This window comes from Phyllobates terribilis, unplaced genomic scaffold, assembly GCF_046119375.1.
Source record: "Phyllobates terribilis strain yellow unplaced genomic scaffold, ASM4611937v1 Scaffold_29__1_contigs__length_15306474, whole genome shotgun sequence".
Classification (NCBI taxonomy): domain Eukaryota; kingdom Metazoa; phylum Chordata; class Amphibia; order Anura; family Dendrobatidae; genus Phyllobates; species Phyllobates terribilis.
In genome coordinates this window covers 8,440,880-8,464,293 of record NW_027362789.1, presented here as the reverse complement: position 1 = coordinate 8,464,293, position 23,414 = coordinate 8,440,880, and the positions used below count along the sequence as shown (strand labels likewise).

The following is a 23,414-nucleotide window of genomic DNA, read 5'->3' as shown; positions in this document are numbered from 1 at the left end:
TACGAGGTGTACGGAGCAGAGCCGCGTGTGTACGAGGTGTACGGAGCAGAGCCGCGTGTGTACGAGGTGTACGGAGCAGAGACGCGTGTGTACGAGGTGTACGGAGCAGAGACGCGTGTGTACGAGGTGTACGGAGCAGAGACGCGTGTGTACGAGGTGTACGGAGCAGAGACGCGTGTGTACGAGGTGTACGGAGCAGAGACGCGTGTGTACGAGGTGTACGGAGCAGAGACGCGTGTGTACGAGGTGTACGGAGCAGAGACGCGTGTGTACGAGGTGTACGGAGCAGAAAAGCGTGTGTACGAGGTGTACGGAGCAGAGCCGCGTGTGTGCGAGGTGTACGGAGCAGAGCCGCGTGTGTGCGAGGTGTTCGGAGCAGAGCCGCGTGTGTACGAGGTGTACGGAGCGGAGCCGCATGTGTACGAGGTGTACGGAGCGGAGCCGCGTGTGTACGAGGTGTACGGAGCGGAGCCGCATGTGTACAAGGTGTACGGAGCGGAGCCGCGTGTGTACGAGGTGTACGGAGCAGAGCCGCGCGTGTACGAGGTGTACGGAGCAGAGCCGCGCGTGTTCGAGGTGTACGGAGCGGAGCCGCGCGTGTACGAGGTGTACGGAGCGGAGCCGCATGTGTACGAGGTGTACGGAGCAGAGCCGCATGTGTACGAGGTGTACGGGGCGGAGCAGTGTGTTTACGAGGTGTACGGGGCGGAGCAGTGTGTGTACAAGATGTACGGAGCGGAGCCGCGTGTGTACGAAATATACGGAGCGGAGCCGCACCTGTACAGAGCGGAGCCGGGCATGTACGAGGTGTACGGAGCGGAGCCGCGTGTGTCCGAGGTGTATGGAACGGAGCCGCATGTGTACGAGGTGTACGGAGCAGAGCCGTGTGTGTACGATGTGTACGGAGCGGAGCCGCGCATCTACGAGGTGTACAGAGCGGAGCCGCATGTGTACGAGGTGTACGGAGCGGAGCCGCATGTGTACGAGGTGTACGGAGCGGAGCCGCATGTGTACGAGGTGTACGGAGCGGAGCCGCATGTGTACGAGGTGTACGGAGCGGAGCCGCATGTGTACGAGGTGTACGGAGCGGAGCCGCATGTGTACGAGGTGTACGGAGCGGAGCCGCATGTGTACGAGGTGTACGGAGCGGAGCCGCATGTGTACGAGGTGTACGGAGCGGAGCCGCATGTGTACGAGGTGTACGGAGCGGAGCCGTGTGTGTACAAGGTGTACGGAGCCACGCGTGTGTACGAGGTGTACGGAGAGGAGCCGCGTGTGTACGAGGTGTACGGAGCAGAGCCATGTGTGTATGAGGTCTACGGAGTGGAGCCGCGTGTGTACGAGGTGTACGGAGCAGAGCCGTGTGTGTATGAGGTCTACAGAGTGGAGCCGCGTGTGTACGAGGTGTACGGAGTAGAGCCGTGTGTGTATGAGGTGTACGGAGTGGAGCCGCGTGTGTACGGAGCGGAGCCGCGCGTGTACGAGGTGTACGGAGCATAGCTGCGTGTGTACGAGGTGTACGGAGTAGAGCCGTATGTGTACGAGGTGTACGGAGCGGAGCCGTGTGTACGAGGTGTACGGAGCGGAGCCGCATGTGTACGAGGTGTACGGAGCGGAGCCGCATGTGTACGAGGTGTACGGAGCGGAGCCGCATGTGTACGAGGTGTACTGAGTGGAGCCGCGTGTGTACTTAGCGGAGCCGCGCATGTATGAGGTGTACGGAGCAGAGCCGCGTGTGTATGAGGTGTACGGAATGGAGCCGCATGTGTACGAGGTGTACGGAGCAGAGCCGTGTGTGTACGAGGTGTACGGAGCAGAGCCGCGTGTGTACGAGGTGTACGGAGCAGAGCCGCGTGTGTACGAGGTGTACGGAGTAGAGCCTTGTGTGTATGAGGTGTACGGAGTGGAGCCGCGTGTGTACGGAGCGGAGCCGCGCATGTATGAGGTGTACGGAGCATAGCTGCGTGTGTACGAGGTGTACGGAGTAGAGCCGTATGTGTACGAGGTGTACGGAGCGGAGCCGTGTGTACGAGGTGTACGGAGCGGAGCCGCATGTGTACGAGGTGTACGGAGCGGAGCCGCATGTGTACGAGGTGTACGGAGCGGAGCCGCATGTGTACGAGGTGTACTGAGTGGAGCCGCGTGTGTACTTAGCGGAGCCGCGCATGTATGAGGTGTACGGAGCAGAGCCGCGTGTGTATGAGGTGTACGGAATGGAGCCGCATGTGTACGAGGTGTACGGAGCAGAGCCGCGTGTGTACGAGGTGTACGGAGCAGAGCCGTGTGTGTACGAGGTGTACGGAGCAGAGCCGCGTGTGTACGAGGTGTACGGAGCAGAGTCGCGTGTGTACGAGGTGTACGGAGCAGAGCCGCGTGTGTACGAGGTGTACGGAGCAGAGCCGCGTGTGTACGAGGTGTACGGAGCAGAGCCGCGTGTGTACGAGGTGTACGGAGCAGAGCCGCGTGTGTACGAGGTGTACGGAGCAGAGCCGCGTGTGTACGAGGTGTACGGAGCAGAGCCGCGTGTGTACGAGGTGTACGGAGCGGAGCCGCGTGTGTACGAGGTGTACGGAGCGGAGCCGCGTGTGTACGAGGTGTACGGAGCAGAGCCGCGTGTGTACGAGGTGTACGAGGCAGAGCAGTGTGTGTAGGAGATGTACGGAGCGGAGCCACGCGTGTACGGAGCGGAGCTGGGCATGTACGAGGTGTATGGAGCAGAGCCGCGTGTGTCCGAGGTGTACGGAACGGAGCCGCATGTGTACGAGGTGTATGGAGCGGAGCCGTGTGTATACAAGGTGTACGGAGCGGAGTCGTGTGTACGAGGTGTACGGAGCGGAGCCGCATGTGTACGAGGTGTACGGAGCGGAGCCGCATGTGTACGAGGTGTATTGAGTGGAGCCACGCGTGTACGGAGCGGGGCCGCGTGTGTACGAGGTGTACGGAGCAGAGACGCGTGTGTACGAGGTGTACGGAGCAGAGACGCGTGTGTACGAGGTGTACGGAGCAGAGACGCGTGTGTACGAGGTGTACGGAGCAGAGACGCGTGTGTACGAGGTGTACGGAGTAGAGACGCGTGTGTACGAGGTGTACGGAGCAGAGCCGCGTCTGTATGAGGTGTACGGAGCGGAGCCGCATGTGTACGAGGTGTACGGAGCGGAGCCGCGTGTGTACGAGGTGTACGGGGCGGAGCAGTGTGTGTACGAGATGTACAGAGCGGAGCCGCGTGTGTACGAAATATACGGAGCGGAGCCGCGCGTGTACGGAGCGGAGCCGGGCATGTACGAGGTGTATGGAGCGGAGCCGCGTGTGTCCGAGGTGTATGGAACGGAGCCGCATGTGTACGAGGTGTACGGAGCAGAGCCGCGTGTGTACGAGGTGTACGGAGCAGAGCCGCGTGTGTACAAGGTGTACGGAGCAGAGCCGCGTGTGTACAAGGTGTACGGAGCAGAGCCGCGCGTGTACAAGGTGTACGGAGCAGAGCCGCGTGTGTACGAGGTGTACGGAGCAGAGCCGCGTCTGTATGAGGTGTACGGAGCGGATCCGCATGTGTACGAGGTGTACGGAGCGGAGCCGCGTGTGCGAGGTGTACGGGGCGGAGCAGTGAGTGTACAAGATGTACGGAGCGGAGCCGCGTGTGTACGAAATATACGGAGCGGAGCCGCACGTGTACAGTGCGGAGCCGGGCATGTACGAGGTGTACGGAGCGGAGCCGCGTGTGTCCGAGGTGTATGGAACGGAGCCGCATGTGTACGAGGTGTACGGAGCAGAGCCGTGTGTGTACGAGGTGTACGGAGCGGAGCGTGTACGAGGTGTACGGAGCGGAGCCGCATGTGTACGAGGTGTACGGAGCGGAGCCGTGTGTGTACAAGGTGTACGGAGCCACGCGTGTGTACGAGGTGTACGGAGAGGAGCCGCATGTGTACGAGGTGTACGGAGCAGAGCCGTGTGTGTATGAGGTCTACGGAGTGGAGCCGCGTGTGTACGAGGTGTACGGAGCAGAGCCGTGTGTGTATGAGGTGTACGGAGTGGAGCCGCGTGTGTACGGAGCGGAGCCGCGCGTGTACGAGGTGTACGGAGCGGAGCCGCGCGTGTACGAGGTGTACGGAGAGGAGCCGCACGTGTACGAGGTGTACGGAGCGGAGCCGCACGTGTACGAGGTGTACGGAGCGGAGCCGCATGTGTACGAGGTGTACGGAGCAGAGCCGCATGTGTACGAGGTGTACGGAGCAGAGCCGCATGTGTACGAGGTGTACGGAGCAGAGCCGCATGTGTACGAGGTGTACGGGGCGGAGCAGTGTGTGTACAAGATGTATGGAGCGGAGCCGCGTGTGTACGAAATATACGGAGCGGAGCCGCACGTGTACAGAGCGGAGCCGGGCATGTACGAGGTGTACGGAGCGGAGCCGCGTGTGTCCGAGGTGTACGGAGCAGATCCGCATGTATACGAGGTGTACGGGGTGGAGCAGTGTGTGTACGAGATGTATGGCGCGGAGCCGCGTGTGTACGAGATGTACAGAGCAGAGCTGCGTGTGTATGAGGTGTACGGAGCGGAGCCGCGTGTGTACGAGGAGTACGGGGCGGAGCAGCGTGTGTACGAGATGTAGAGGGCGGAGCAGCGTGTGTACGAGATGTAGAGGGCGGAGCAGCGTGTGTACGAGATGTACGGAGCGGAGCCGCGCGTGTACGAGATGTACGGAGCGGAGCCGCGCGTGTACGAGGTGTGCGGAGCTGAGCCGCGTGTGTCTGTGAGGTGTACGGAGCAGAGCCGCGTGTGTACGAGGTGTACGGAGCAGAGCCGCGTGTGTATGAGGTGTATGGAGCGGAGCCGCATATGTACGAGGTGTACGGAGCGGAGCCGCGTGTGTACGAGGTGTACGGGGCGGAGCAGTGTGTGTACGAGATGTACGGAGCAGAGCCGTGTGTGTACGAAATATACGGAGCGGAGCCACGCGTGTACGGAGCGGAGCCGGGCATGTACGAGGTGTACGGAGCGGAGCCGCGTGTGTCCGAGGTGTACGGAACGGAGCCCCATGTGTACGAGGTGTACGGAGCAGAGCCACGCGTGTACGAGGTGTACGGAGCAGAGCCGCGCGTGTACGAGGTGTACGGAGCGGAGCTGCATGTGTACGAGGTGTACGGATCGGAGCCGTGTGTGTACAAGGTGTACGGAGCCACGCGTGTGTACGGAGAGGAGCCGTGTGTGTACGAGGTGTACGGAGCGGAGCCGCGTGTGTACGAGGTGTACGGAGCGGAGCCGCGTGTGTACGAGGTGTACGGAGCGGAACCGCGTGTGTCTATGACGTGTACGGAGCAGAGCCGAGTGTGTACGAGGTGTACGGAGCAGAGCCGCGTGTGTACGAGGTGTACGGAGCAGAGCCGCGTGTGTACGAGGTGTACGGAGCAGAGCCGCGTATGCGAGGTGTACGGGGTGGAGCAGTGTGTGTACGAGATGTACGGAGCGGAGCCGTGTGTGTACGAAATATACGGAGCGGAGCCGCGCGTGTACGGAGCGGAGCCGGGCATGTACGAGGTGTACGGAGCGGAGTCGCGTGTGTCCGAGGTGTACGGAACGGAGCCGTGTGTGTACGAGGTGTACGGAGCGGAGCCGCGCGTGTACGAGGTGTACGGAGCGGAGCCGCGCGTGTACGAGGTGTACGGAGCGGAGCCGCATGTGTACGAGGTGTACGGAGCGGAGCCGTGTGTGTACAAGGTGTACGGAGCAGAGCCGTGTGTGTACGAGGTGTACGGAGCGGAGCCGCGTGTGTACGGAGCGGAGCCGCGCGTGTACGAGGTGTACGGAGCGGAGCCGCGCATGTACGAGGTGTACGGAGCGGAGCCGCATGTGTACGGGGTGGAGCAGTGTGTGTATAAGATGTACGGAGCGGAGCCGCGTGTGTACGAAATATACAGAGCGGAGCTGCATGTGTACGAAGTGTACGGAGCGGAGCCGTGTGTGTACGAGGTGTACAGGGCGGAGCAGCGTGTGTACGAGATGTACGGAGTGGAGCCGCGCGTGTATGAGGTGTGCGGAGCAGAGCCGCGCGTGTATGAGGTGTGCGGAGCAGAGCCGCGTGTGTACGAGGTGTACGGAGCGGAACCGCGTGTGTCTATGAGGTGTACGGAGCGGAGCCGCGTGTGTACGAGATGTACGGAGCGGAGCCTCGTGTGTACGAGGTGTGCGGAGCCGTGTGTGTACGAGGTGTACGGAGCGGAGCTGTGTGTGTATGGAGCGGAGCCGTGTGTGTACGAGGTGTACGGAGCAGAGCCGCGCATGTACGAGGCGTATGGAGCGGAGCCGCCCGTGTACGAGGTGTACGGAGCAGAGACGTCTGTGTACGAGGTGTACGGAGCGGAGACGTCTGTGTACGAGGTGTACGGAGCGGAGCCGCGTGTGTACAAGGTGTATGGAGCGGAGCCGCACATCTATGAGGTGTACGGAGCGGAGCCGCGTGTGTACGAGGTGTATGGAGCAGAGCCGTGTGTGTACGAGGTGTACGGAGTGGAGCCGTGTGTGCACGAGGTTTTTCCCTCATATCTTTACCATTTGGCGGTGTGACAATAATATTACATTTGTTCACCCACCATGCCGGCAGGTCCTATATTAGCCGGCAGGTCCTATATTAGGCCACTCCACCCACCGCTCTCTGCTGAATGTTGGTTCCTGGGCAGTTCACTCTGCTAGTGTCCAGTTTGTTGCTCCTGTTATACCTCGCACTAGTGTCTCTGACTCTTCCACCAGCTGCTGCGGTCCTGGGGACTACCATTGAGTAGTACCCGATGTCTACCAGCAGCCCATCCTATCCTCTCCACCAGAGGCTCTAGTGAAGACCTGGTAGACACCTAGTTATGCCCTCCAGGGTAAGCTCGGCCCGTGGCCCTGTGGGTCCACATCCACCAGCGTTACACCAAGTAACCGTGTGTACAATTACGGTGGCACAGCCTAATCATAGGTATAGGGGAACCTCCGCAGATGACTGCGCTGTTACTGAAAATTCCTATACAAAGATTAAGCCCACATTCACATGTTCAGTATTTGGTCAGTATTTTACAATAAAATTTGTAAGCCAAAACCTATTCTTTATAGTTCATCTCTCTTTGCAAATCCCTTCACTGGCTCCCAATTGCCCAGCATATCCAGTTCAATCTACTAACACTGACCTACAAAGCCATCTATAATCTTTCTCCTCTGTTCATCTCTGAACTAATCTCCCAATATATTCCCTCATGTAATCTCCGGTCTTCCCAAGATCTCCTTTTCTCCTCCACACTTATTCATTCCTCACCCAATCGCCTCCAAGACTTCTCCCGAATTTCCCCCATCTTCTGGAATTCTGCGCCTCAACAAGTCCGATTATCTGCCACATTCGGATCCTTCAGACGGAACCTGAAAACCCATGTCTTCAAGAAAGCTTACAACTTGCAATGACCACGCTGCCGCCTCACCACCACCAGAGCTGCTGCAACCCCCCAACCTACTGTCTCCTTCCCCACCATCCTATAAATGTAAGCCCGCGAGGGCAGGGTCCTCTTCCCTCTGTACCAGTCTATCATTGTTAGGTCATTTACTGTAAGTGATATCTGTATTTCGTGTGTAACCCTTTCTCATGCACCATGGAATCAATGGCGCTATATAAAATAATAATATTTCAGTCTTGTGATTTTCCTGGATATTTAAGACCATTTAAGCGGACCCGTATAGACATTAATCTACGTATCCCTCTTATTCTATTGTTTTTTTATGCATATAAGAATTGTTCATGGGTACACACTTAATATATGTTTGCATGTGTAACTTTAGGTACATATTCTATATATATGTGTACAGTTATTATATTTCACATTGCACTTTATTTTTCATGCACATAGACAACTAATTCTGTCATAATATGTGCTTTTGTGTATATACAGAACAGACCAAACGTTTGGACACACCTCATTTAAAGATTTTCCTGTATTTTCATGACTATGAAAATTGTACATTCACACTGAAGGCATCACAACTATGAATTAACACATGTGGAATTATATACTTAACAAAAAAGTGTGAAACAACTGAAAATATGTCTTATATTCTAGGTTCTTCAAAGTAGCCACCTTTTGCTTTGATGACTGCTTTGCACATTTTTCCTTATTCTGGGACTTGTGGGGGAAGGGAACTGGACTAAGTAGCATGGGGAAAATCCAGGTCCTTGAAGAAGAACCCCGGACGAAGTCTCAGATGGAGGAGTTCCCACTGTGCGTCCTTGTCGGTGATGAGGGTGAGATGGTGACCGAGGAGGCCGACCTCCCTGCGTTAGATATGTCCAGAGAGAACTTTTGGACTGCTCAAGTTCGAGACCTGACCTTAAAAGGGGCGTTCCTACCAGGTTACTGTATGTAATGGGGTTGCCCAAGAGCCAGGGGCCGACACCAGATTCCCCCACTTTGCAGTGCAGGGGGAGTTGCTATATCGGGTGGCCAAACTGAGGGGCGGTGAGATAGTGGAACAGCTGTTAGTGCCGGGGCCATACAGACGGCGGGTGCTACATATGGCCCATTCACATGTTCTGCGGGGACACCTAGGGGTCGAGAAAACTCAGGAGAGGATATTGAGAAGGTTTTATTGGCCAGGGTGTTATCGAAAAGTTCAAAACTATTGTAGGTCCTGCCCCACCTGCCAAATAACCGCTCCCTCCTTCCACTTCCGTAGCCCCTTAGTCCAACTACCTGTGATAGAGGTTCCCTTTGAGAGGATTGCCATGGACCTCGTGGGCCCCTTAGTTAAATCAGCTCGGGGCCACCAATATATCCTGGTCATCATGGACTATGCGACTCGGTATCCGGAAGCGGTTCCCCTAAGGAACATGTCCAGTAAAAGTATAGCCCGAGAGCTGGTCCATATTTTTGCTTGGACAGGTCTACCAAAAGAGATTCTGACAGACCAAGGAACCCCCTTCATGAGCAAGGTGATGAAGGAGCTTTGCAGAGTCCTTCAGATAACTCAGCTTCGGACCTCGGTTTATCATCCACAGATGGCCGGCCTAGTAGAACGCTTCAACAAGACCTTAAAGGCGATGCTCAAGAAGGTTGTTGAAATGGATGGGCGAGACTGGGACTACCTGCTCCCATTTCTGCTTTTCTCGGTCAGAGAAGTTCCTCAAGCCTCCACTGGCTTCTCTCCATTTGAGCTCCTATATGGGCGGCATCCAAGAGGTCTCCTACACATCGCCAAGGAAACTTGGGAGGCTGAAGTCACACCACACCGGAGTATCATCGAACATGTCGCCCAGTTACAGGGGAGAATGTCAAAGGTGATGCCCATCGTGAAGGAACATCTCCTCCAGGCGCAGGAAGCCCAGGCGAGGGTCTATAACCGGTTGGCGAGACTAAGACAGTTCCAGCCCGGGGACCGTGTTTTGGTGCTGATCCCTACCGTTGAGAGCAAGTTCCTCGCCAAATGGCAAGGTCCATACGAGGTGGTGGAGAAAGTCAGCGAGGTTAATTATAAAGTCCACCAGCCTGGCCGAAGAAAGCCGCATCAAATATATCATGTAAATTTGCTCAAGCCGTGGCGGGACCGTGAACCTGTGGAAACTCCTTGCCTGGGAGCCGCACCAGAAGGCAAGGTGGAGGAGGTCACTATTGCAGAGACTCTATCACCGGCCCAGAAGCAACAGTGTCGAGAATTACTACAGCGGAATCGGGAGCTGTTCTCAGAGTTGCCGGGGCATACTCAAGTGGTAGAGCATGATGTGCTGACAGAGCCGCACGTACGAGTGAATCTGAAGCCGTATCAGATTCCAGAAGGACGCCGGGAGGTGATCTCGGCCGAGGTGAAGAGGATGTTAGACCTCGGAGTAATAGAGGAGTTAAAGAGTGGGTGGTTGAGCCCAATCGTCCTCGTGCCGAAACCCAATGGAGAGTGGAGGTTTTGTAATGACTACTGCAGACTGAATGAGGTATCCAAGTGTGACGCGTACCCGATGCCCCGTGTCGACAAACTCATCGAGAGGCTTGGACCGGCGAGGTACATCACCACTCTTGACCTGACGAAGGGCTACTGGCAGATCCCCATGTCCCAAATGGCTAAGGAGAAGACGGCTTTCTCAACACCTGATGGGTGTTTTCAATACACGCAGATGCCATTCGGACTACAGGGGGCCCCAGCCACTTTCCAGGGGGCTATGGATCGGATCCTAGCCCTACATAAGAAGTATGCCGCAGCCTACCTCGACGACATTGAGGTCTTTAGCCCAGACTGGGCTAGTCACCTACCTAAACTACAGGCCGTTCTGGACGCGCTAAGGAAGGCAGGATTTACCATAAATCCGAGAAAGTGTGCCATCGGAAAGGAGGAGGCCAAGTACCTGGGCTATGTTGTTGGGAGAGGCGAAATAAAGCCGCAAATCAAGAAAGTGGAGGCAATTCAAACCTGGCCGCAACCACTCTCGAAGAAGCAGGTGAGAGCATTCCTGGGAATGGTGGGATACTACCGGAGGTTTATCCCGAATTTCGCTATGATTGCCGCGCCACTAACGAATCTTCTAAAAGGCACCAAATCAATCATGGTGAAATGGACGGAAGAAACGGAGACCGCGTTTCAACAGTTGAAGCTAACACTGTGCAAGCAGCCGGTCCTGGTCTTCAAGAAAGAATTTGTAGTCCAGAGGGACGCTTCAGAGGTTGGTCTAGGGGCTGTACTCTCCCAAGAGATAAATGGGGAAGAACATCCCATTCTCTATCTAAGCCGAAAGCTGTCCTCCTGCGAGAAGAACTACGCCATAGTAGAGAAAGAGTGTTTAGCCATAAAATGGGCCGTGGATACACTGAAATATTACCTACTAGGCTGGAAGTTTAAATTAGTATCAGACCATGCCCCGTTGAGATGGTTGAGGGAGAAGAGGGGTAAAAATGCCAGGGTAACTAGATGGTTCCTAGGACTTCAAGAGTTTAACTTTCACGTGGAGCATAGGCCCGGGAAGTTACATGGGAATGCAGATGCCCTCTCTAGGATTCCCTGCCTGGTGTCAGAAGGTGCCCAAACCCCCGGCTTTGGGCAGAGGGGGGGAATATGTGACAGTGTCACTGGTTTTATATGTGAGGGGAGGTATGTATCACTCAGGATGCTCTCCTGTGTGAACTAAGACCTACTTTATTTTTCTGCCAGCATGTTATATGCTGGTAGATTTACTCTGTTAAAGGGTGTGCGGTTTTATGGGAATGGCAAAGAGGGCGGGACACCATTCCCCCTACCTCCCCTCAAGGTGTGGCTGAGCAATGTGTAAAAGCTCAGTCCTGTTTTTTTTCCCTGTGAAGTGTGGTCTGGAGAGGGAAGTCTCCAGACAGTATTGTGGAAGCTGCAGAGCTTGTTACCTGTGCAGTTTATGCTACCGAGATCGGGCGGAACCCGCTCAACTATGGATGGAGCTATACTTTGTTTTGTTTTTCCATTTAACCCAGAGGGGTCTTGTTTATTTTTTCTGCGAAACCCTGCACGAGTTTATGCCAGACAATAAACCAGCAGAAAGGTAACCTTAGAACGTGTGTCCTGAGTCTGCCTCCTGGAGAGCCGAGCGAGTCGTCTTGCCACAGTATATATATATTTTATTGTCTTTATCAATAAATGTTATATTTTATACTGCCCTAGTTCCTGTGTCACATATGTAGGTTATTATAGTTGCAGATACATGAACGTCTGATTATAGCACTATACTGACTTTGAGTAATTATCCAATAACTAGTGATCAGCAAATGATCTTTGGATAAGGGGTTAACCGAGCACGCTCAAGTATAACTGAGTATCTTTGGCGTGCTCGTATATCATGTTCGAGTCCCTGTGTCTGCATGATTTGCAGATGTTAGACAGCCTCAACACATGCAGGGATTCCCTGTTTATTGGGGAATCCTCACGTGTTGAAGCTGTTTAACAGCCGCAAATCATGCAGACACAGGGACTCGAACACAATATACGAGCACTCCGATGATACTCAGTTATGCTCGAGTGCGCTCTGTTAACCCCTTATCCGAGCACGTTCCCTCATCACTACCGATAACAAGATGCGGCCGGACAATCGCAGTAATGCCAGTAGAAAACATGGCTACAGCACTACAGTGTATGGCAGGCAATGCCCGAATGTATACTGGCCGTATAACAGACACAAGACATACGGGGGGCGGTCTAGAACTCCCCCGATACTCGTAATGGAGAGATAATCACCAGTATCTACATTACTGTGCTGGAACCAGGAGAGGAATAATGGCGCTGTGTGAGGACTTCTCTGGGCTTCTGTCCTTCATCCTGCAGTCGTCTGAATGGATCTAATGTGGACGGGAACCAGCTAAGCCGCATTCTGTCCACAGCTGTTACCTCACTGTTCACACCACACAGAGACCCCAAAAGAGTCTCCGTGCTGAAGGGGTTAATGCCCAGTAATGGGGAATCTCCACATACCTCCACCTGCAGAGCCGCCACCACATATATGACTGTTCTGTGCACACAGGACCTGTGATGAGGTCACAGGAGGGGAGGAGTCAGGGGTCACATGATCAGGGGCCTCAGTGGCTGCAGGACTCTGCTGTGCTGGTTGTCATGGTGCTGGATGAAGTTGTCTACTAGATAGATAAAGTGTCTCTCCATAACCAGGATTACACAGTAGTGAAGAAGACCTCTAGTGGGCGCTGTCAGGACCCTGTGTCTGAGGGATGGGGAAGACCCCTGAGCCCAATAACAGCGCCTCCACCTCACCCCCTGATACATGAGGACATCAATGACCAGAAGATCCTAGAACTCGCCTACAAGATGATTGAGCTGCTGACTGGAGAGGTGACATTGCTGGGAATGCTGGGACATTATACAGTAACGCTATGAAGGGATCGGGGGATGACAGTATCATTGTATGTGTCAGGTTCCTATAAGGTGTCAGGATGTCGCTGTCTATTTCTCCATGGAGGAGTGGGAGTATTTAGAAGGACACAAAGATCTGTACAAGGACGTCATGATGGAGGTTCCCCAGCCCCTCACATCACCAGGTAATAGACAGGACTAAATACACACGGCCTATAATTATCTGTATGTAAAAAATGAATTCAGTCTGTTATGCACACGCCCGGACTGACTGGCGTGTGCGTGATTAGTGATCCCACTGTACCATGAACCGAAGAGTGCCTGGAGGGGCATAACTAAGTATCAACCCGATCCGACCAAGGTCGCACGGCGGCTCAGTCGACTCCGTGCACCAGTGAGGAACCGAGCAGAGGGACCAGGTGCTACTCCAGGTCAGACCCCGGACACAGCTGTTGACCCACACTGGGGAATGCAGGAACAGGCAGGTTAGGCTGACATGCAGATAGGTGGGTATTGGCAGGCACGGCTGGTATGCAGACAGGTGGGTTCTGGCAAGCACGGCTGCTATGCAGACAGGTGGGTACTGGCAAGCACGGCTGGTATCCAGACAGGTGGGTACTGGCAAGCACGGCTGGTATGCAGACAGGTGGTTACTGGCAAGCATGGCTGGTATGCAGACAGGTGGTTACTGGCAAGCACGGCTAGACTGCAGACAGGGAGGTACTGGCAAGCACGGCTGGAGTGCAGACAGGGAGGTACTGGCAAGCTCGGCTGGCGTGCAGACAGGTGGATACTAGCAGGTTGGAGCGCAGGCTGGATAGGGTCCAGTACAGACTGGGATACAGGAACAGAGCCGCAGATGCGGTAGACAAGCAGAGTAAAGCGAAACCGCCGGAGCGGTGGACAAGGCAGAGCAGAGCGAAACCGCAGGTGCGGTGGACAAGGTAGCAGATCTAGTGAAGAAGAAGAAGAAACTGCTGACTGTCCTGAAAATATGGGGACTGGACACCCCTTGTACCTTAGCAGTCCCCTAGGATACACCATGCAGGATCTCCAGACCTGAGCGGGCACTAGATCTCTTGGCTCTGGACGACCTGTGAGTAAACCAGTCAGCACCTGGAATGTGAACTTCTTCATGTGTAATGCTCCAATCTGGAGCTTAATTTGTACAGACATATTTTGACTGTTTCTGCGTAGGGCTCGTCCTTCCGCTGACAATGCCCAAACTGACTTCTGGAGTTTTCGGACTGGAATCAAACACTGACTCTTCAAGGCTTTAAGCCCGAAACTTCCGGTTAATCCGAGGCTTTCACTTGCCATGGAGACAGTCATGGTCATCTGTGGAGAGGAAACACTAACGCCAAGGGCAGCCTCTCCTACAGGCCTAATGTCTTGGGATTCCCCAACCTTCGCTGGACAAAGACCGTCAGGGGGTCCCAAACAACTGCAGAGGGACCGCAATCCAATTTTGTGACTGAGTTCCGGCCTCTGCTTAGCCTGACGAACATGGTCAACCTTCATGGATTCAGTGCGGATAGCTGCCTCTACGGGCTTGGGAACAGGAGGTCTTTGGGAGGACAGAACCTGGCGTGATGGTTTACCTCTATGCCTTGCACGTCTGGACTGCCTCTTGAGGTTGGGAAGAGAAGTATTCTGTGGAGCATAGTCATCCTGTGTGGATTCTGGGTGGGCAGCTGTCTCTTCGGGCTGGAGAACTGGTAGGCTACCTACACACATTACTCATCGGGGCTGCTCCGGGATATTGGGAAGGGAAGCTTTAGCAGAGGCTTCAGGATTAGGGTCATCGAAGACCATTAGAAAGGCCACCAGGAAGGCCTGCAGGTCAGAGATGATAGGATCCCATGCTTCCCATAGGGGGGCGATCTATTTCAAGGCATCACCCGCTAGGTAGGACATCATAAATGCTACTTTAACCCGATCGGTAGGAAAATAGTGAGAATAGAACTTGAAATGCAGCATGCATTGCTCCACAAACACACGGCTTCGTTTTGGATCCCCATAGTACCGTGGCAGATCCGCAGGAACGAGTGTTGATAGCTCCATTTGGGCTGGTGCGTAAATCGCCTGGACCTCAGCTTGTGGAAAAAAATTTTCTTGGTGCACGTATTCGCCAGACAAGGATTCAAATGTCTCTGAGAGCGAAGGGCCGTGGGGCTCAACGGGAACCATGGCATGAGAAAACTGTTATGCACACGCCCGGACTGACTGGCGTGTGCGTGATTAGTGATCCCACTGTACCATGGGTACCATGAGTGCCTGGAGGGGCGTAACTAAGTATCAACCCGATCCGACCAAGGTCGCACGGCGGCTCAGTCGACTCCGTGCACCAGGGAGGAACCGAGCAGAGGGACCAGGTGCTACTCCAGGTCAGACCCCGGACATGGCTGTTGACCCACACCGGGGAATGCAGTACAGGCAGGTTAGGCTGGCATACAGACAGGTGGGTATTGGCAAACACGGCTGGTATGCAGACAGGTGGGTACTGGCAAGCACGGCTGGTATGCAGACAGGTGGGTACTGGCAAGCACGGCTGGTATGCAGACAGGTGATTACTGGCAAGCATGGCTGGTATGCAGACAGGTGGTTACTGGCAAGCACGGCTGGTATGCAGACAGGTGGGTACTGGCAAGCTCGGCTGGAATGCAGACAGGGAGGTACTGGCAAGCATGGCTGGAGTGCAGGCAGGGAGGTACTGGCAGGCACGGCTGGTGTGCAGACAGGTGGACACTAGCAGGTTGGAGCGTAGGTTGGATAGGGTCCAGTACAGATTGGGATACAAGAACAGAGCCGCAGATGCGGTAGAGAAGCAGAGTAAAGCGAAACTGCCGGAGCAGTGGACAAGGCAGAGCAGAGCGAAACCGCCGGAGTGGTGGACAAGGCAGAGCAGAGCGAAACCGCTGGTGCGGTGAGAAAGTAGAGCAGAGCGAAACCGCAGGTGCAGTGGACAAGGTAGAGCAGAGTGAAACCGCTGGAGCGGTGGACAAGGTAGAGCAGAGCGAAACCGCCGGAGCAATGGACAAGGCAGAGCAGAGAGAAACCGCAGGTGCGGTGAGCAAACTGAGCATAGCGAAACCGCAGGTGCGGTGGACAAGGTAGAGCAGAGCGACACCGCCGGAGTGGTGGACAAGGTAGAGCAGAACAGGGCAGAAGGTGCAGGCAGAGAGGACAGGGCTCTGTTCACATGGAACAGACTGGAAAATACAGGAAGATGCTTAGAACACAGGAGGTAGATACGGAGGAAGGGAAAAGGGACAAGCAGAACCAGATACACACAAGGTACTTACAATGAAGTAGCTAGTGGACTCTAAACTCACAAACAGAAGTACAGAGACAACGAGTTGGAGTTAGGTGCAGGTTCAGACACTGCAGGAAAAGGGAAGGTACGGACATAGAGAGAAACAGGTAACAGGTTAGGAGACAGTTCAGACAAGAACTGACACTGGAACGAGATACAGGAACGAGCCTGGGTACTCAGCCCCCAGGAAGGCAGAAACAAACTAGAAGTCACAGGTAACAGTCCGGGGTATACAGCCCCCAGGGTGGCGGAAACAGACTAGCAGTCACAGATACAGGTAACAGAATCAGACAAGATGCAGAACAGGACCTGGCAACTCAGAGGCAAGGAGCACACTGATTGTTAGTGTTGCTCAGGCACCTCCTTCTGGGTGGGGGGGTTTAAATATCCAGTGACTCACAGCAATAGGCTGGGTACGCTTTAGGAGTGCGCCCACAGCAGCTATAAGAATCAGAAAGTAACTGGGCCACCGCCCTAAGCAATCAGACAAGACACATGCACACAGCATGTACTGGAGCAAGGTTTGCAGGCTGGACTGATCTGTAAGATTGCGGTCTTGTATGGTGAGAGGTGGTGCACTATGCAAGCACTGACGAGTGACTCTGACAAGTGATTCTGACGAGTGATTTTGACAAGTGATTTTGACGAGTGATTCTGACAAGTGATTTTGATGAATGATTCTGACGAGTGATTCTGACGAATGATTCTGATGAATGATTCTGAAGAGTGATTCTGAAGAGTGATTCTGACGAATGATTCTGAAGAGTGATTCTGAAGAGTGATTCTGACGAATGATTCTGACGAGTGATTCTGACAACTGATTCTGAGGAGTGATTCTGACAAGTGATTTTGACGAATGATTCTGACGAGTGATTTTGACGAGTGACTTTTACAACTGTAATAATAATAATAATAATAATAATAATATTAAAAAAAAAAAGTACCTGTTCGCTGATGGGACTTGAACACAAAAGTCTATGTCCCAAAGCCAGCGCACTAACCACTAAGCTATTAACTTAGCTGTAAAAACCTATGAGTTCTATTTGGTTATATGATTTTCAGTGCAAACTTGTCTAAAACTTATTGGGACTTATGCACAGACTGCAAGCAAGCCAAATTCAAATCATGTTTGATTCTGATGTGTGAGTCTGATGTGTGACTTTCTTCAAACATCAGAATCATAATGACTTTTAGTCACCCTGAGTATTTTCATGGTTAATCTCATAAGACAAGAAAAGCTGCCAGCTACAATCACTTGACTGGATAGTTCAATGGTAAGGCAACAGTCTCTGAAACTACTTTGTCAGAGATCAAATCCTGACAGGCATAAGATTTTTTTTATTTTAATTATTCCTATTAAGCACACAAACTACAGGGGTGTTTTACTTTTAATATCTGACGTTCTGATTGTCATCCTGACGTGTTAAGAGTTTCGGACACGCTGTCTATTTGTATGGTAAATTACATAGCCAAACTAAATTGGGAGGCAAGAATTTACTACATATCTATTTCCAAGTGACTTTATATTTGCATAGCTTCTTAAAGGGGTCTAATGATAAAATGTTTTTATTGTAAATTTTTATTTCCATCCACCCAAGTACTGGCTGCAAACTCCCAATTTACTTTTGCTATCTAATTTACCATGCAAATAGACAGCGTGTCCAAAACTCTTAACACATCAGGATGACAATCAAAACGTCAGATATTAAAAGTAAAACACCCCTGTAGTTTGTGTGCTAAATAGGCATAATTAAAAAAAAAATAAAAATCTTATTCCTGTCAGGATTTCAACTCTGACAAAGTAGTTTCAGAGGCTGATGCCTTACCATTGCACTATCAAGTCAAGTGATAGTAGCTGCCAGCTTTTCTTGTCTTATAAGATTAACCATGAAAATACTCAGGGTGGATAAAAGTCATTATGATTCTGATGTTTGAAGAAAGTCACACATCAGACTCACACATCAGAATCAAACATCATTTGAATGTGGCTGGCTTGCAGTCTGTGCATAAGTCCTAATGAGTTTTAGACAAGTTTGCACTGAAAATCATATGACCAAATAGAACTCATAGGTTTTTACAGCTAAGTTAATAGCTTATTGGTTAGTGTGCTGGCTTTGGAACACAGACTTTTGGGTTCAAGTCCTATTAGCGAACAGGTACTGTTTTTTTTATTATTATTATTACAGTTGTAAAAGTCACTCGTCAGAATCATTCGTCAAAATCACTTGTCAGAATCACTTGTCAGAATCACTTGTCAGACAGGGTATTTAGCCTCAAACTGACATCATTCTGATGTTTGATTTTGATATCTGATCATGTCCTAAAATGGACACTGTAACAGAGACATATGTGAGGGGTGATGAGCGGTGTAAAGAGGAGATTCCTACATATGACTACACAGGTGAGTAGTAACCACTAAATGCAAAGAAGTCACTGATTCTTCTCTTGGAAATATATATATGATGCGCCACATCAAAGGTAATTTGTATCTAATAAAATATAAGCTGGGTGACAGTTCTTTGTAAAACAACAACGATAAAGGATAAGACAAAATTACTTGGAGGGTGAGGGCTTTTTAGCTCCTTTACTTTAACCGGACAAAACCATCGGTCTGGAGGGATTTTTATACCATATAGATGTTTTTTTAGACTTAGATGCTTTTTAAAAACAAATAACATAAATAATGATGTAAATATGTAAGGCGCTTTCATGAATCTCCAGTAGATTGACAATTGAGATCAGAAGCAAATATTTAGCTCTTTTGGTCAGAACGGAACATGCATTATGGTTGTAGGTTTATTTTCTCCCATTCGATTAAAACTTGTGAACATTCGTCTTTTTTCATTCGTATTAACTATGTAAATATGTCAGATATTATTATTGTGCGATAACATGGAGATATATAGGCAAACAACAGAAGATTCCTAGGAGCATGGAAGGGCAGTGCTATGGGTGTCGCTGCTCATCTTCCTTCTGCTGCAGATTTACTTCTGTTGAATCTGCTCAAAATATTCATCTGAAAGAGATTAAATGCTGGAAATATCTTCTGGTTTATCCAGCCTCAGAAAGCCTTTAATAATTAATAATAATAATAATTTTTATTTATATAGCGCCAGCATATTCCGCAGCACTGTACAATTAAGCGGGGACATGTACAGATACTAAATTCAATACAATTTAAGGACAGTTTAAACAGTTACATCAGGAGTGAGGTCCCTGCTCGCAAGCTTACATTCTACAAGGAAATGGTGGACACACTGGGTGAAAAGTGATTTGTTATTTCAGGTCAGGCAATTATAATAAATAGGGATATTCATGTAAAGCTGTATGATCCGGTCATCAGCCCATATGTTTAAGTGCAATACTCAAGTATTGAGTGCAGTTATCTTGTGCATGGAGAGTGTGGAGACAGATGAAGAGAAGGGAACAGATTCTGAATGATATTTAGAAGGAGGGAACAGGGGAAAGTTAATTTACTGAGTAGTTAAGGTGTTAGGATTGTTTAAAGAGATGGGTTTTTAATGCGCGCTTGAAGATGTGGTGGCTAGGCATCAGTCGGTTCGTCTGGGGTAGATTCCAGAGAACTAGCGCAGCATGGTAGAAGTCTTGGAGACGGAGATGCGAGGTTCTGATTATGGGGGATGTTAGTCTTAGGTCATTTGTAGAACGGAGGGCACGTGTAGGGCGATAGAGACGAGAGAGGAGATATAAGACGGTGCAGAACTGTGGAGAGCTTTGTGGGTGAGAGCGATGAGTTTATATTGGACCCTGTAGTCAATGGGCAACCAGTGTAATGACTGCCACAAGATGGAGGCATCAGTGAAATGACTGGACAGAAATACGACCCTGGCTGCCGCATTCAGGACGGATTAGAGAGGAGAAAGTTTGGTAAGAGGGAGACCGATCAGAAGAAAGTTGCAGTAGTCCAAACGAGAGTGAATCAGAGCGACTGTAAGACTTTTAGCAGTTTCCGAAGGGGTCGGATTCTGGAGATGTTTTTAAGATGCAGTTGACAAGAGCGAGTGAGTGATCGGATATAGGGAGAAAAGGAAAGGTTAGTGTCGAATATGACCCCAAGGCATCGGGCGTGCTGCTTGGGAGTTATGGTTGAACCCTCCAAGGTAATTTCGGTGTGAGGTAGAGTTGGGTTAGTAGAGGGGAGAAACACAAAAAGGTCAGTTTTGGTGAGATTCAGTTTAAAATAGAGAGAGGACATGATGTTAGAGACAGCAGACAGACAATCCTTGATATTTTGTATTAGGGTAGGGGTGATGTTAGGGGGAGAAGTGTATAATTGGGTGTCATCAGCATAGAGATGATAATGAAACCCAAATCTGCTGATAGTTTGTCCAATAGGGGCAGTGTATAGAGTTAAGAGGAGGGGGCCTCTTCTCTCTGTACGTCTGTTTAAAGGGGGCTTTTAAACAGATGTATAGTGGGGAGAATAAGTATTTGATACACTACTAATTTTGCAAGTTTTCCCACCTACAAAGAATGGAGAGGTCTGTAATTTTTATCGTAGGTATACTTCACCTGTGAGAGACAGAATCTAAAAATAAAAACCAGAAAATCGCATTGTATGATTTTTAAACAATTAAATTGCATTTTGTTGCATAAAACAAGTATTTGATCACCTACCAATAAGCTAGAATTCTGGCTCTCACAGACCTGTTAGTTTTTCTTTATGAAACTGCGCTCATTACCTGTATTAACTGCAGCTGTTTGAACTCATTACCTGTATAAAAGACACCTATCCACACACTCAACCAATCACACTCCAACCTCACCACCATGGCCAAGAATAAAGAGCAGTCTAAGGACACCAGGGACAAAATTTTAGATCTGCACAAGGCTGGGATGGGCTACAGGACAATAGGCAAGCAGCTTGGTGAGAAGGCAACAACTGTGGGTACAATTATTAGAAAATGGAAGAAACACAAGATGCCTTTCAATATTCCTTGATCTGGGCCTCCATACAAGATCTCGCCTCATGGGGTAAGAATGATTTTGAGAAAAGTCAGGAATCAGCTCAGAACTACAAGGGAGGACGTGATCAATGACCTGAAGAGAGCTGGGACCACAGTCTGAAACATTACCGTTAATAACACACTACGCCATCATGGATTAAAATCCTGCAGGCCACGCAAGATCCCCCTGCACATGCTAGCACATGTCTGGGAAACATCATTCTTTGGGGTTGCTTTTCTGCAGAGGGGACAGGACAACTGCACCGTATTGAAGGGAGGATGGATGGGGTTATGTATCGTGAGATTTTAGCCGACAACCTCCTTTCCTCAGTAAAAGCATTGAAGATGGGACGTGGTTGGGTCTGCCAGCATGACTTGATCTGAAACACACAGCCAGGGCAACTATGGAGTGGCTCCGTAAGAAACATTTCAATGTCCTGGAGTGTCCTAGCCAGTCTCCAGACCTGAACTCAATATAAAATCTTTGGAGGGAGCTGAAACTCATGTTGCCCAGCGACAGCCCCGAAACCAGAAAGATCTGGAGAAAATCTGAATGGAGGAGTGGGCCACAATCCCCGCTGCAGTGTGTGCAAACCTGGCCAAGAATTACAGGAAACGTCTGACCTCTGTAATTGCAAACAAAGGTTTCTGTACCAAATATTAAGTTCTGTTTTTCTATTGTATCAAATACTTATTTCATGTAATAAAATGCTAATTAATTATGTAAAAATCATACAATGTGATTTTCTGGATTTTTTTTTATATTCTGTCTCTCACAGGTGAAGTGTACCTGGGAAATACAAGGAGGCCTTGTGTAGTAAGGTTGTAAGTCCATACTCTCAGTTTTGCACCGATTACCGCTGACCAATTCTTATTATTCTCTCTTTTCATGTTGTGTACATTATAATATTTAAGCCATATGACAAGAGCCTTGGGGCAGGGCCTTCATAACCCTTATCCCTTTTGCTGTATGAGGAGAAATTACTGGAAACCTCCGAGTATAGACCACTACTTTCAGAATGAGTTCCATCATTTAGACTGAATATAATTAGTTTGTCTCCTCTCTTTGTGCTAACCAGCAAACAAATGCAGGACAATTGTGACCTCTCCGAGCACAGGAGGCGCTTAGTTCAGTTTATTCAATAGTTCCATTAGGAAAGAAAATCCTCAGCTCTCACCGAATGTTGCAAATTATCCATTTTTTTTTTACTTAAAAGCCAGGAGTCGATTATAAGGGAAGGAAACATATGAAAAGTCCCCTTTTTATCCACTCCTAACTTTTTCTACATTCCCTTTTACAATTTTCCACTGAGGATTTAACTAGAAAAGACTGACGATGGGCAACACTGATATATGAGCCTACGAAAATGGTTTTGATTAATGAAAAATAAACTGCAAGAAAGCAGCATGGGGCGAAGTGTCATCTTCTGTTTTTGTTTTAAAGCCTACTGTTAGATTGTGATCAGCGTTGCATCACTGTTTTTGTTAAAAAGCAAATTTTTCTGTATGCTTTGTAGTTTGGATGAAAACTTTTACATATTAAGGTTCTAAAATATCAGTAGCAGAGGCGTAGCTAGGGTTTTGGTTCAGGGGGGGGCGAAACTTCTGAGTGGGCCCCTAACCAGGTAATCCTGATTATAACTATGGTGGTGCACCCTAATAGTGGATGTAGGAGAACCTCAGCAGATGACCGCGCTGTTACTAAAAATAATCTCTATACAAAGACCAGCACTGATATTACCGCCATGTGGTTACATACAGTATATTGATAGATACCAGTCCTGCAGAACATATAAGAGATCACAGCACAGTTATATATGGTGACTTACAGCTGACGTTCTTTCTGATTAAATTGTTCACTTTTCTCGTCTTTTCCATCTGGTCCAGACTGACACGACGACTTCTTCATCCAGGACTCAGAGTCTCAGGTCTGCAGAGATCACAACAAAGATACATTTGACTCCTTACATTTCAGGCACCGTCCCCCATCTATTCCCAACCTGCATAAACTCCTCATCCTGCTGATACTGCACCTGCTGTGTGCTCTCTAGATGGTAAAACAAATGTCTAAAATATAGTAATGCTGTATGCAAGTGCCCTAGAAAACATTGCCAACATTTTGCCCCTAGAATGTTATAGTGTCCTCTGTGTGCTCCTCTGACTGTTATAATAACCTGAGTTCCCCTATAACGATAAGTGCCCACTTAAGATTTAATAATGTCCTGAGTCTCCCCCCATATACAGCCCCCTCTACACAGTATGATGCTCTCTTATACACAGTATAATTCCCCCTTACTGTATAGTACCC

The 23,414-nt window shown here is 50.5% G+C and overlaps 1 protein-coding gene across 2 annotated transcripts in view; it reads right to left on the bottom strand.

Moving 5' to 3' along the window:
• LOC141178619 (uncharacterized) overlaps positions 1–12,510 on the bottom strand; it is a 45,328-nt gene extending 32,818 nt beyond the window's left edge. Inside the window, exon 1 of one of the 2 annotated variants that reach the window (XM_073660502.1) lies at positions 12,431–12,510. The gene's annotated coding sequence lies outside the window, so the exon portion shown is untranslated. Of the gene's footprint in view, positions 1–12,196; positions 12,326–12,430 lie in introns of those variants that run through there. The other variant, XM_073660503.1, reaches the window with a different exon arrangement.
• Positions 12,511–23,414: the final 10,904 nt, after the last annotated feature.